This window comes from Triturus cristatus, chromosome 2_2 (genome assembly GCF_964204655.1).
Source record: "Triturus cristatus chromosome 2_2, aTriCri1.1, whole genome shotgun sequence".
Taxonomy (NCBI): domain Eukaryota; kingdom Metazoa; phylum Chordata; class Amphibia; order Caudata; family Salamandridae; genus Triturus; species Triturus cristatus.
Window position 1 is genome coordinate 947846092 of NC_140582.1, and position 13595 is coordinate 947859686.

A 13595-nucleotide genomic window follows, 5' to 3' on the forward strand; every position below is an offset into this window, starting at 1 on the left:
GTGTACCCTTCCATTATCTTTCAGAGCATCGCAGATTATAACTTCCCACATTCAAGTTGTATTAGTCATTGTATGGCTTGCAAGAAGAATTGTGTACTAACAGGTGAAGGGAGACAGTTATGATATTGGTATTGGATGATTTTTGCATGCCTGCTAAACAAGGCTGTCAAAATAGCTTGGTTGTATTGTGATTGAAAGTATCCATTGACGCTGTGAATCATCATGTGTAGCTAAGAAGGCTATATGGGGTAGCACAGAAACCGATAAGGTTACAATGTCATCTCTTTGAATCCACTATAAAAGTAGTTACGTGTAAATGACAAAAGGGCTCAAATTCAATTCAATCAAGAGTAGGGGTGTTGGCCTTTTTTGACACCTATCAATTTCAATTAAGGACCCAGGTACGACTCTGAAAGAATTTGATTGACTCGAAGCATATTATAAGGGACTGTAAGGGCCAATGCACAATGACGGATAGTAGTGGTGTGTTTCAATAATTGGCAGTCTAAATAGAAGAGCCATCTCAATGCTGACATCATAGTGGTGAAATGCTTTACTTTGGAAACTAGTCAGCTGCGGTACCATCTACATTTTAGGAAAGTTTGGAAAACATGGCTGATAACTTGTTATGAGTCCGATCTTGCACCAGATCTAATCATCTCTCAGTAAGAGCACTCACAAAACAATCAAGCATTGTTTCAACTCATTGGAACCTAGTCATTAAGGTAAATCTCCATTAATGGAAATTTACGTTTGTGTTAAGCTCCACCTACAAGCAATTCAGCAACTTTGGTTTGCGATTAACATCTAATAGTTCGCCAGATCCTTATTGAAGGTGGGGATACATACTACTCAAGATACCACTATAACGTTACTAAAAGTAACTTTATGGGCATATTTTAAGCATAAATTGGTTAATTGTAGTTCTTCATAATGAAGGCACAAATCTATGCCTAAGCTATGTAGAATTATGAATTGAAAAGCATAAGGAAATAGGCATCACCTGAGGAAAACAATACACAACTGATAATCATCACAAGTGAAAGCACATAAATACAACACAGACCAAATCAACCATGTCGCTGCCTCATGCTTCCATACCCTGAAGATGCGGAGAAAGATTTCAAATGGCTCTCAATCAGCACCCAGACAACTGCCAACTATGCCCTGGTCACAAGCATGTTAGACTACAGGAACACCCTCTAGGCCAGGAATAACAAAAACTCATCAGAAGGCTTTAGACCATTCAGAACTCGGCAGCCAGTATCACTCTCAACCTCTCATGGCACGCTCACATCACACCACACCTGAAGAAGCTCCACTGACTCCCCATTCACAAGCGAGCACAATTCAAACTCTTCACCCACACTTTCAAGGCACTACATAACACTTGCCCAGCATATCTCTACAATCACATCTACTTTAACAAACCTTCCAGACAACTCTGCTCATCTAGACTTCTACTTGCACAAATCCCAAGGATATGAAAAAACAAATCCAGTGGTCAAGCCATCCCGTACATTGCTCCTAAAGCGTGGTATGGCCTGCCACCACACATACATTCTCCTTCTCACTTCTTGAATTCCACAAAACGCTGAAGGCCTACCATTTAGAGTAGTCCCACTAGGCCCTAGCTGTGCCTACACTCACCTACTCAGCACTAGGATGTACTACTGGGTGATAGTATGCTCTACAAACCTGCATAACATACCAACACACTGTTGGACTTGGCCCTTTCTACAGGGTCATTCCCCAAATGTTTTGTCTTCACCCTCCTGTTTTCGGAACATGTTTTTGTTGGCTTTTAGGTATCTGTGCTCTTTGCCTCTGCTAAAAAGAGCTAAAGTGCCTGTGCTCGGTCCTTTAAACACTGTTAAATTGGCTTACACCAAATTGGCATTACTAAATTTACCTATACGTCCTTAATAAAGTGGTACTACAGGGCCTGTAAATTAAATGCTACTAGTGGGCATGCAGCACTCACTGTAACACCCACGTGAGTAGCCTTTTACCCATTACAGCCTGTGTGTGTTGTTTCAAAGTGCTATTTCGACGTGGCAAAATAAACCTTTTGCCATGTCGAAACCTTCCTTTTTAAAACATATGAGTCAGCTCTAGAGTAGGCCTTAAGGAGCCCATAGGGCAAGGTGCAGTGTATTTAAAAAGTTGGACATGTACTTTTAGGTTTTACTACTGGGAGGCCTACTTCTCCCATAGAATAACATTCAGCTGCCTTTTTACATTTAATAACTCCTAACTTTTGATTTACAGGTGAACCTTTCATGTTTGGTGTCTGAGGAATTGTAATTAAAAATCCTCTTTAATCTTAAGGTTGGATTGTAAGTTACAATTTTGAAAATGCTACTTTGAGAAAGTTGGCATTTTTCCTGCCTATTATTTGGTGCCTGCAGCCCGTTTACAGGGTCACATTGTCGTAAATTGGCTGCGATTAAATTAGCGTTAGCAGAATCCATCTGGTATTTACAGGCTATCCTGTACATTTTGTGGAATCCATTTTGTATTTCTGGCAGCCATTTCGTCTTCCCTTGTGCTCTGTTTAAAGGACTGGCTATACTTAGACTCTGCTACCCTGCACATGCGCAGGAATATCTAACTGTCCATGCATCTGTTTTTAGTCTGTAACTATCAGGTTGTTTCTACCAGAGTCAGCAACTGCTAGCTCCTCCTATACTATTTACGGTGCATTTCTGTATGACCATCTATGTATGTAACTCTTCTCATGTATGCTTGCATCGTCCTTTTCCTGAGCCCCTGTGTGGGTATAAAAGACCCATGGTTCTTCTACTCTGGGTGCTACCTTCATTCAGCACCACAGGGTGCTGGGTGAATGTGGTTCCACCTCCTGAGGTTTAATAAACTATGTATTTTCTATTTCAGATTCTGTGCCAACTTCTTTCTAATAGTCTGAGGACTCTGTGCAGAGAAGGGCGAACCCCTTGCACTGGTAGGCCTAGCTGAGGCCTATTTTCTACAATTGGCGCCTCAACTTGGGGCTCATCGGTGACTCGGATGCCCAAAGGATTGGTCGCGACGAAGGATTGGAATCTCGCTCTGGACGTGATCACTGCCCGATAAGACCAGAGTCTTGGCATCCACGGCGACTTTTCCTTTCTTTCTGATCTGACCATCCAGGTGGCACCGGTCCTCGACTGAGATCTCTTCTGTTGATTCACCGTGCAGTGACCATTTGGTCGATTTTAGAACTTGGCAGGATGAATCTGAACACCAAGTGATTGGTAAGTGTCTGCGGCGCTTGCTGTTGGTTTTGATGCCTGTGATTGGTAAGGTAGTTTAGTAACGCTTACTGTGGCTTTGAGTATGGTATATTTTGTGTTGGCCAACTTGGTTTGTTTTGACATATGTGACTTGCAATTCACATAGGCAGGTAATGAGGAGAATTTTCTCTAACTGAATTGATTTGAACGGCACATCGTACTAAAGGTACCTTAAGTGCTACTTTGATTATAATATTGCATATTCTGCACTATTTTTTGGCATATCTGTCTTTAGCACACTTCAAAAGATGTGTTGCCTTTGGAATGGTACCAAAATGAAACTTGATGAAGCACAACTGGCCCCCCCTCGGAGGGGACGCCTAATAGGGATATGTATATTAAGTATGGTCTTTCTTCTATAATGTACAGCGCATTATGGAATAAAAATACTTGTAAGTGGTGACTAGTACCCCGAGGAACTAAATATGTACATAAAAGGATCCTGGTCTGTGCACTTAGTAACATTCATAAGTGATGAGATGCAGAGCGTTTTTTTTTTGGTGTTCTGCCAGCCAAATCTGGTGAATATGACTTGCAACTAGTATTTACAAATGGTTTGGTTTAAGTACAGTCTGTGGGCTGTCTTTTGTTTCTGTCTTAAGTGTTGATCTGTGGGTTAAATGTGTGTTTACATGTTATGGTGTGGTAAATTGTGTTTTGGATGTTGCTAGCACTGGAAAAAGCGTGTGATTGAATGACTGTGAATATGTGAAAGAATTCTGAGAAGTGAAATTGTTAAGGAGTAAATTTAATTTGGTCTCATCACCATCAATAAGTCGCAAAAGGAAATTGAGAGGGGTGTAGCAAGAGAAAGAGCAACCCCTGTGATTTGATGACACCCTTAATGTACAAAAGTATTAATGAAGAGTAATTAGGGACCCGTTAAAAGTTTAGCTTGGAAAAATTGTGGGTATTTCGAATTTGCAAATTGTTCCTATGCAGCTTTGTGTTCTTGGTGGTTCAGTGAGCCAATGTGCTGGGTCCACAGGGTTGTAGGTTCTAATTTAAGCTGAACCTGCTAATCTGAGAATTGAACCTAAATTTATGACCCTTGAAAAGAAATTGTATATTAAAATAAATGTTTCCATAGGGCAAATTATTGCAGTTTAGATAACATTAGGAAGGCTTTTTGTCTTTGACAGCTTCAGGGCTGTGCAAGGCAGATTTTGACCTTGCAGCTTGTAAGGTGGGGGCTAAAAATAGAGGAGTGAACCAGGAGGTGAAATCACTGCTTAGAAAGCTTCACTGACATGAAAATGTGTAATGCTTGCAGCAGGACAGCCTTGGAGAAAGGTGGGGGCTAGGAGCACTCGCTGTGGCCCGGTTCTGCGCTGAGGTTTAGCTTCTCTGATGAGACAGGGCAGCTGAGGAACGAAACCCAAGGAGCCTTCCTCTGCCCTATTTTGTGCAAAGACCAGTTAGACTTTCCATAGAAAACTGTTTTTATTTTTTTTTTAAAACTGTTGCATTAATCCTACACAAAAAGTAAAATGATGCTCTTGCTTGAAATTTTAAGGGCTATATGCCTATATAAAAACGATTTTCCAATTGAGAATTAATTTTCTCAGTGGAAATTGTGGCGCAAAATTAACATGGATTATCGGATAAGAGTTTTACCTTTAGAAAGTTAAAATTAAGATGACCTGTGTAAAGAGAAAAACGAAATTGTGTGTTTTACAATAGACTAAATTCAGATACAAAATGTCACAGCATTTATCTTTTCTATAGGGTATTCAAAGGCATTCACATTATACAGCACGACAGATTTGTGTTGGCTTGAAGGGTTGACTTGCAAGGCGTGTGAATTTCGACACCTTTACGTGTTAAACAGCTGTGTCAACAAGACCATTTCTATTTCGGACTCCGGCTACAGAGAATAGTTGAAGTCAAAAACACGGAGTAAAATTCTGCATTTCAGACTGCTGTTTCCAAAGTTAGAAATGTAGTTTCATTATTTTTGCAGATTGACAGTAGGGATTTCTTTTCTTAATGCCTTTTTTTAAAATAAGGATAAGAGTGGTTTTTGATGTTCAATAATAATGGCTGTCCTTCATTTAAAAGTGGCGCAGACTTAAGATGTTTCAAGATAAGCTTCTGTGCTTAGGGCTAAGAATTAATGTGTTTCAATATAATAGGCAAGGGATGCAGCTCGCTTTTCATATGTAGACTCATCAAAATGATTAGATTTATTAACAAAAAATATATTTTGATTATATAAAAAAAAAATGTTATTTCAAATAGGTGCAAAAACAAATTCGTTTTTTACTATTTATAATGCCTAATAATGATACTGTGACCTCCTAGCATCCAAATTGCATTTAAGCCGTGCTATACAGCAATAGGGGGTCAATTACATGTGAAAATGTCACTTTACCCAGGCGTACAAAACTCATTTTTATAAGGGTATACATTATACATTTTTGATGCCACATCTCTGGGATATGTAGAGGATATTCTGGGGATGACTATTATGCAAAAACATTGTAGGATGTTAATTTTTAAGTGCCCTGAAAATCAAAGTCGAAATTGGGTAAAAATTCACTATTTAAATGAGTTTTCTCCAGTCAGATCAGTTTTTAAACTGCCTTACGCCCCAGTAAATGCACATATGTAAGCATAGACCATCTATACTGCTAGACAAACGCTTGGCACACTGCTTATACATATCAATGTACAAAAATTGGCAGAAGTTATTAAGCTTACCTCTGAAATTGCTGGTAGACACACAGAGTGGGTTTTGCTGCTCTGTCTTCGGTCTTTAGGGTCACTTTGACTTGGAAGCACCACATGAAAACCTTGCATGCATGCTGGGGAACAGCTGCATAGGTTATAGGTCAAAGTCCTACATTTAGAAGCCTGTAGGGCTCAGCACAACGTTGCTTTGACATTTCGACATTTGAAAGACGAAATGGCAGGGGAAGAAAGAGGTTTTTGCTTACCCTTTTTTTTTTTTGGTAAAAGCAAGTTTTTGTGTGCACTCAATGCACATAGTATATGTGACCTCTCTTTAAAGGACAATGGCTCTGCCATATATATATAGTATAAATGTTTTTAGGGTTGAATTCAGGAAGCAATGGGATTCAGTTTGACTTCATGCGGTCTCATGTTGCACTAGTACATTTGCTAAAGGAATATGTTCTTTGGCTAGCTGAAATGTGCTATTTCGCTCCTCAGAGTTTGTTTATGCCCAGTTGCTACAAATTGGGGTTGATAGTGTTGACAGAATGAAACCTGGTACAGGTTTCTTACCGTCAAAACTGGGGAGTGGAGGCTAGCTCCTCTACAAATTAAGGGTAGGCAAATTTATGTGTTCTCTCTCTTTTTCTTACTTTTTTTTTGAGCCTGTCTAAACTGTCTGTGAAATAACCATGAGACATTAAATTGGCTATTCAGTAATACTGTTTTAAACATTATTAGCATTAATAAAACGAATAAATATATTTTGCTATGTTACTACCCATCCTCTCTGATGGAATTATGAGAGGATGAGTAGTCTAGGTTGCTGTTTCCTTATTTGATCTTTAAGGGGAACTAGCTGTGGGTAGTTTTTGTTTGAAAATTCTCAGGTGACAACACCACTATTGTTTGTTATTCTCATGCTACATACAGTTTTGCAAGGGCATTGCTAGTTTTATTAGCTAGTCTGTGTAAATAAACTGACAGTCCTTACTAGAACTAATGTTGCATAGTTTGGATTGTGAAAATGTAGAATGCAGGGAAGAGGTCTATGTGATCCTTAGCAAACATTTTTGAGGAAAATATTGTTTTACAGGAGTCTGTTAGTCACAAGATGTTCCGCTGGAGAACATGTACCCATTATGTTGAAGTTTTTAGTTCTGTATGTAATAGGAATCCCTGTTAAATTAGCAGTGTTAGATTTTCCTGTTGCTCCTATAACATGAGAGCATGGTCCTGAGTATACAATATAGGTGCTTTAATTAAGAAAAATCATTTTAGAAGTGTCTGCAGTCCTGTACAAATAATGCAATGTTTAGGAGTAAAACGTGTATAACATTTCCTTTTTCTTGAGGGTCTTTAGAAATGAACACAGACTTCCTTGACTGCTTGGCATTGGGTGACGTATTACTCTTGTCAGTTCACTAAAGAGTTTTTATACTTGCTAATAGGTCCAGACTGTTGTTTTATTTACTCTCACATATATGAAAGTGGTTCCAGGGTGCCTTGTTAATATATGGGGCGTCCCTGGACTAGGAAGTATTCTGAGACTATCCTCTCTGTTGATAGATTATTTTTGTGCCTTGTCTAAAGACCTTTTGTTCTGTCCACCAATAGATATTTGCTGCTTTACAACCATTGCCAGAGGGGCGCGTACATCAGATCCAGCTTGAGGAGTCAGCACCAGTCCAGCTTGAAGTCAAAGTGAAGGTAACCTGCACAGGCACTGCTGGCAACCAGGACCTCAGTGAAGGTAGAAGGCCGGAAGCATTGTGATGAGCGTACCCCTGCTACTATCTTGGGCGAAAGACGGGGTCACAAATCAGAAAGGAGAAATCGTGGATCAAGCTTTTGATGCCCAGCTGAGAGTCACAGACCGACCAGGAAGGGAAGAAGGTTTTTGCTTGAGGTAACCCCCTTTGAAACAAGGGTTGCTTCAGAGATCCTAGCATCAGGCCTCTGAATCCTGGTCCCAAAGTGGCTGTAAAGGAGATACCTGGGCACACTGAATGCAATCCATGGCCCCAACGAAAGAGCAGTGTGCCAGCAGAGCAATACAGGAGTTAGGGAAGGACTTGAGTTCAGGGTACAGGTGCTGTGTCTCTGGTGCCTGTTAGATTGAAATGAAGAAAACTGGTGCACTGCCTGAGACACTGGACAGGATCGCTGAGCGCATTTGCCCTGGTGGGTGATTGCCCTATCCTGAAAGAAGAAACTTTTCCCTTGAAACTAGGCCATGATTCCTGAGTTGCGAGTTGTGCAGCTCCACCGTGGGAACAACAAGAGCCTGCCTGTGAGGCTCAAACGGACACAGGGAGAAGACTCCCCTCTGGTTGGTTGTACAGCGGCTTTAATTTCCCAAGGACTTCTTTTTCTTTTTGTTGAAAATGTACCCCATTGATCGTCCCATTTTTGAGGAGGAGCAACCCTTTGCAGCTCTTCGTCCTAATTCTCATGGTCCTCCTGGTCCCCTGGATCCAGGATCATTTTTGTAAATAATATGTCTGACTGCTTTAATATTTGTATTGGGTATAATGATAGATACTCTAGCCCTCATAAAGGAAACACTGGAAAAGTCTAGCGAAAATGTTTTTATTAGATATGTACTGTTGGATACTTTGATATTGAAATTGATGGTAACTGAAATGCATGGGAACCTTGAAAATGTTTTTACTGGATGGTTCTAGGATTTGCTAAGGACTAGAAAGCTAATAATTCTGTTTCTGATAATAGTAATTACTCTCTCCTGCTATCTGTATGACCCAATTCTCTGTTCCCTTTGTACTTCTGTTTATACCTCATACATACCCGCTTAACAATATTTAGAATGAGAAATGCCCACCTAGCAATGAATTAGGAAATTTATGAAAAGAAAAAAAAAATGTTATTAAAAATTAATATGCATATTTTTCATTTTTCCTACTGGATTATGGGAGATGTCTTCAGCTAACGCTAAAAGGGTCGTCTGTCGTAAATTGGCTGCGATTAAATTAGCGTTAGCAGAATCCATCTGGTATTTACAGGCTATCCTGTACATTTTGTGGAATCCATTTTGTATTTCTGGCAGCCATTTCGTCTTCCCTTGTGCTCTGTTTAAAGGACTGGCTATACTTAGACTCTGCTACCCTGCACATGCGCAGGAATATCTAACTGTCCATGCATCTGTTTTTAGTCTGTAACTATCAGGTTGTTTCTACCAGAGTCAGCAACTGCTAGCTCCTCCTATACTATTTACGGTGCATTTCTGTATGACCATCTATGTATGTAACTCTTCTCATGTATGCTTGCATCGTCCTTTTCCTGAGCCCCTGTGTGGGTATAAAAGACCCATGGTTCTTCTACTCTGGGTGCTACCTTCATTCAGCACCACAGGGTGCTGGGTGAATGTGGTTCCACCTCCTGAGGTTTAATAAACTATGTATTTTCTATTTCAGATTCTGTGCCAACTTCTTTCTAATAGTCTGAGGACTCTGTGCAGAGAAGGGCGAACCCCTTGCACTGGTAGGCCTAGCTGAGGCCTATTTTCTACAACATGAGTAGATGCAGTTGGTCTTTTTGTATTGCTCCCAGAAAGTGAAACAAAGGGCCACAGATGTTTGCAGGACGGGACATCTCTGACTTGATGAGGGAGAGGAGCTGTCACCTACCACACTTTTACAACACAAAGGTTACACCTGGCCACACAGAGGTAATTCAGTTTTCCGATCCCGTTCGTTTTTAGCCACCATTTTGTGTTCCGCCGCCATTTTGTGTTGCCCTCACTCAGGCAGCACGGTGAACGAGGTGTTGTTTTCCCTCTTCCTACTGCAACGTGTCAAATAACCTCCTGCCTCTGTTTAAAGCTGGTGTCAGGGTCCGGCCGACTCCACTAATCCTCGTCTGGTTTGACTGATCCCTGTCTCGACTATCTGTTGGTTCGCACCATTCTTTCCTGACTTTATCTTATCCTCTGGCGTTCGCTATTCTTTACTCGATTTCTCTCATTTCACAACTGTCCTCCAGGGCATACAAATGTGTACTGCCACCTGCATGTCGACTTATAAACACTACCACTGATTAACTTGTGGGGAAGGGTGACAAACACAGTTGGAAGAGAGGCTTATTTGAGTTACTTAATATCTTGTTTTCACATTCTTCTCATTGGTTAACCCTGTATGCATTGGGAGTGTTCTTTGTGAATATGTGTGTTATAAAAGATTGTGCGCCACGAAGTAAAGTGGCAGTCTCCTAAGAACATACCGAGTGTACTTCTGGGACAACTGTACTTAGCTGCAGCTAATAAACCTTATCTTCTACGCCTAACGAAGTGTCCCGTGTCTTTGTTCGACAAATCAGGTGAACTCAGGAGATTAAGGCGTACCCTGCGCCACCAGGCCCATAAGGTCCCGGTTCTTCAAATTGGCGCCCGAACGTGGGCCGGCTTCAGAGGTAGCAGTTCTGTCTGAGGATCGTGAGGAGCCCCGCAAGAAAATTCTGGAGGAATCGCGAACCACGTCAATCGACCCCTGTATCTCGAAGTGGTCCGAAGGTCTTTTGCAGCGTAGTTTCTCCTTTCTGACGGCTGCTGACGACTGCTGCCCTGACTGCTGCCCTGCTTTGGTCCCTTTGATGATGTTTGGTATCGCGAGACATTAGACGGGCCTCTGTTGGCGTAAGAAGACACTTAGTTAAGTATTGGTGGGTAGCTCCCACTATTTTGTTTTGATTTGGGTCTTTGATACGGCAAAAACCGAAGCCGAGGGGTGAGTACGTTTGTACTGTATTATTTGATTTAACCCCTTGATGTTTGTGAACAGTCCAGTGAAATAACGATGCCTGGTCTGAGTACGTTTAGGAAGTTCTGTTGCCTTGGTTGTAATAGGGATACCTGGCTGGAGGACTCTTGTCCGATTCCTCCGGTTGGAACTCCCACCTATGAGCTTTATTCAAAACATGGTGTCGGCCCCATTGCCTTTAATAAGGCATGGATCCGATACACGAAGAACGATGGCGTTCTACAGTGGCCGCAAAATGGTAGTTTTGAGCCTGACGTATTAGACAATTTGGAAGCGATAGTGTTCAAAAGACAAGCCCGGCCGGCAATGTTTGACTCTTTCCGCCTCTGGCGTAAGGAAGCCAAACAGAAAGAAATTAAGCCGGCAAAACGAGATAAGAAAGCACAAAATATGACGATGATACAGGCTGCCCAGCAGTTTAAAGATAATGAGATTGATAATGCAATGGAAATTTCAGAGAGACAGCATCGTATAGCAATAGATAGATGCTATCCGGTGTTGCCTAGTTCCCCTTCTGATAAAAGTAAGGATCTGGAGGAAGACGCTTTGATGTCTCACCTATTGAGATTGCCTCCACCCTATGTACAAGGTGCTAATGCACCCCCGTTGTTACAACCTGTTCAGTTGCCTGTTGTCCCCCCACCTGTTCCGGTTCTTCCACATTTGCCCCTTCCGGTAATGCCACTCCCACCTCTCGTGCCACTGATTCCTTTGTCTCCATCTCCTGAACATCAATCTTCTTTGCCTTCGGCTCCCCTTATAACTGCCAGTTCCTCTCCTGTATCGCCTAATACCTTGTCCCCTGTTCTTATGTCTAATTCTCCTACTGTGCGCAAACGAATAACAGATACTGTCTCTGGTTTTTTGTCCCCTTTCTTTGGGACTCTGAACATGTCTCCGGCTTTTTCTCGAAGACAGTCTCATAGTCAACTTCCAGGTTCCGACGAACGGATGGTGTTGGACTCTCTCGCTCGCAAATGGATCGAGAAGGGTCCCCAGTATAGTGTGAAAGATATCATGATCACCTTTCAACAGTGAGATGCGCCCACGCAGAGATATGTATTTAATGTTATGTGTGACACTCTTGCTAAAGGATGGGAGGATATGGATTTGGGTTTACTTCCCCAGGGTCTGTTGGATGTTCAGGCTAATTTCGATAAAGGACTCATTGTGGGTTCTAAGGTTGAGGACGCCGTAAGGACACTTGTTACTTTTAGGTCCTTATTTTCTTCACAAACTTTTCTTGATTCTGATCCTGCTGTTCGGCAGACATTGAAACATTACCCAATAAGAGAGGTTCCTCCGATATGGAGGGAAGAGGTTGCGCAAGCAGGTAATAATCCAGCTATTCCCGCTTACTTCCAGCGTATATGGGTACATGTGCCCTGGAAGAGATCTGATGTTTTGGCCCTCAAACAATCTTTACCGGATCCCCGTAAAAACCCTGCTGGTTACTATAAAGAATTGTCCCAGACTGTTGATGCCTGTATTATGAATTTAGCCGATATTGACATGTTGATGGGAAATGTAGTCCCACAAGCGTTATGGGCTCGGATTCGTAGAAAGGATCACGTTCAAGAATTGGGTGGTACATGGAATGCTATAACTGTCTCGGATAGAGCACAAGTGGGTGGTGCTAAGTCTGATGTTTTGATCACAGAACTCCCTCGTAGGATTATTACTTTAATGAAAACAATGATGCCCGCCTTACGAGTTAATTGGGATAAATTAGCTGCGTGTAGACAGAAGAAAGATGAGAGTGTCTCCGATTTCTTCACTCGTTTTGAGGAGTCGTTTATTGATCACAGTGGTCAGGATATGACTACGGAGGGTGGACAGTGATTATTTGTAGATAAATTCGTATTTAATTTGCTCCCCGAGTTGTCACATAAGTTAAAAGACTCTGAAAGTTCATGGGCTGTTTCTTCTTCTGCTCAGATATTGGCTACTGCTCAATATTACGAAAACAGGAACAAAGAGGAAAAAGACAAGCAAGAGAAGAAGACCAAAGAATTAAAAACGAAGGTTCTTCTGCAACAAGCTTATCCTCCTCGCTCTGCTCAGCGCCAGTTTCAACAGCCTCCCCAGTTTCAGAGGGTGTTTCAAAAGCCTGAGCCCTATATTCCGCGGCCTTTGTTAGGTCCTAACCAATGCGCCTATTGTAGGGAGGAAGGTCATTTTAAGAATGGCTGCCCGGTTTTATTACAGCGTAATCGAGGACTATCTACTCCACGAGGTCGTGGTGGTTCCCAGTTAGCGCCCAGGGGTAGAGGTCGAGGTATGTCGCCCCAGACACAGCGTTCCCTTCCACCTCCACATTCTATGAACTACTTTGATCAGCAAAATACTCAGTCTACACAGTATTACAATGATGATTACTATGTTGAAGGTGAGAATGACGGTCTTCACGCTAACTAGGACAGCCATAGACAAATTGAGGGAGTTGTATCGATTCCAGTAGATCAGAATGGGCCTTATGTTAATGTCACTACAATGGTTGTTTCAGAGCCATTTCTTTTAGATACTGGTGCGATGAGAAGTTCTATTATTCACTCCAAACTCCCTGGGGCACCTTTGTCTGGCTCAACAAACGTATCCGTAGGATTTTCTGGCGCCCCAGTTCATAGCCCGGTCTCTTGTCCTCTGCCTATTTCAATTGGTTCTTATGATTTGGAAGCTCCGCTTCTTTTAACGACTGGTTGCGGCGAAAATCTGTTGGGTTTGGATTTATTGACAAGATTGCATGCAACGATATATTGTTCTCCTTCTGGTGTACATCTCGTTTTGGGGCAGAAACTGACTTCTCCAATGTATTTGTCTAAAGATAAATTTCCACCTGAATTGCTCT

At 41.8% G+C, this 13595-nt stretch overlaps 1 long non-coding RNA gene across 1 annotated transcript; it reads left to right on the top strand.

The window, feature by feature from the left end:
• Positions 1 to 2536: 2536 nt before the first annotated feature.
• On the top strand, positions 2537 to 9405 carry LOC146862987 (uncharacterized). Its single transcript, XR_014978201.1, has 2 exons — positions 2537 to 4482; positions 4590 to 9405. It is a non-coding gene; the product is annotated as an uncharacterized LOC146862987 (long non-coding RNA).
• The last annotated feature ends 4190 nt before the right edge of the window (positions 9406 to 13595 follow it).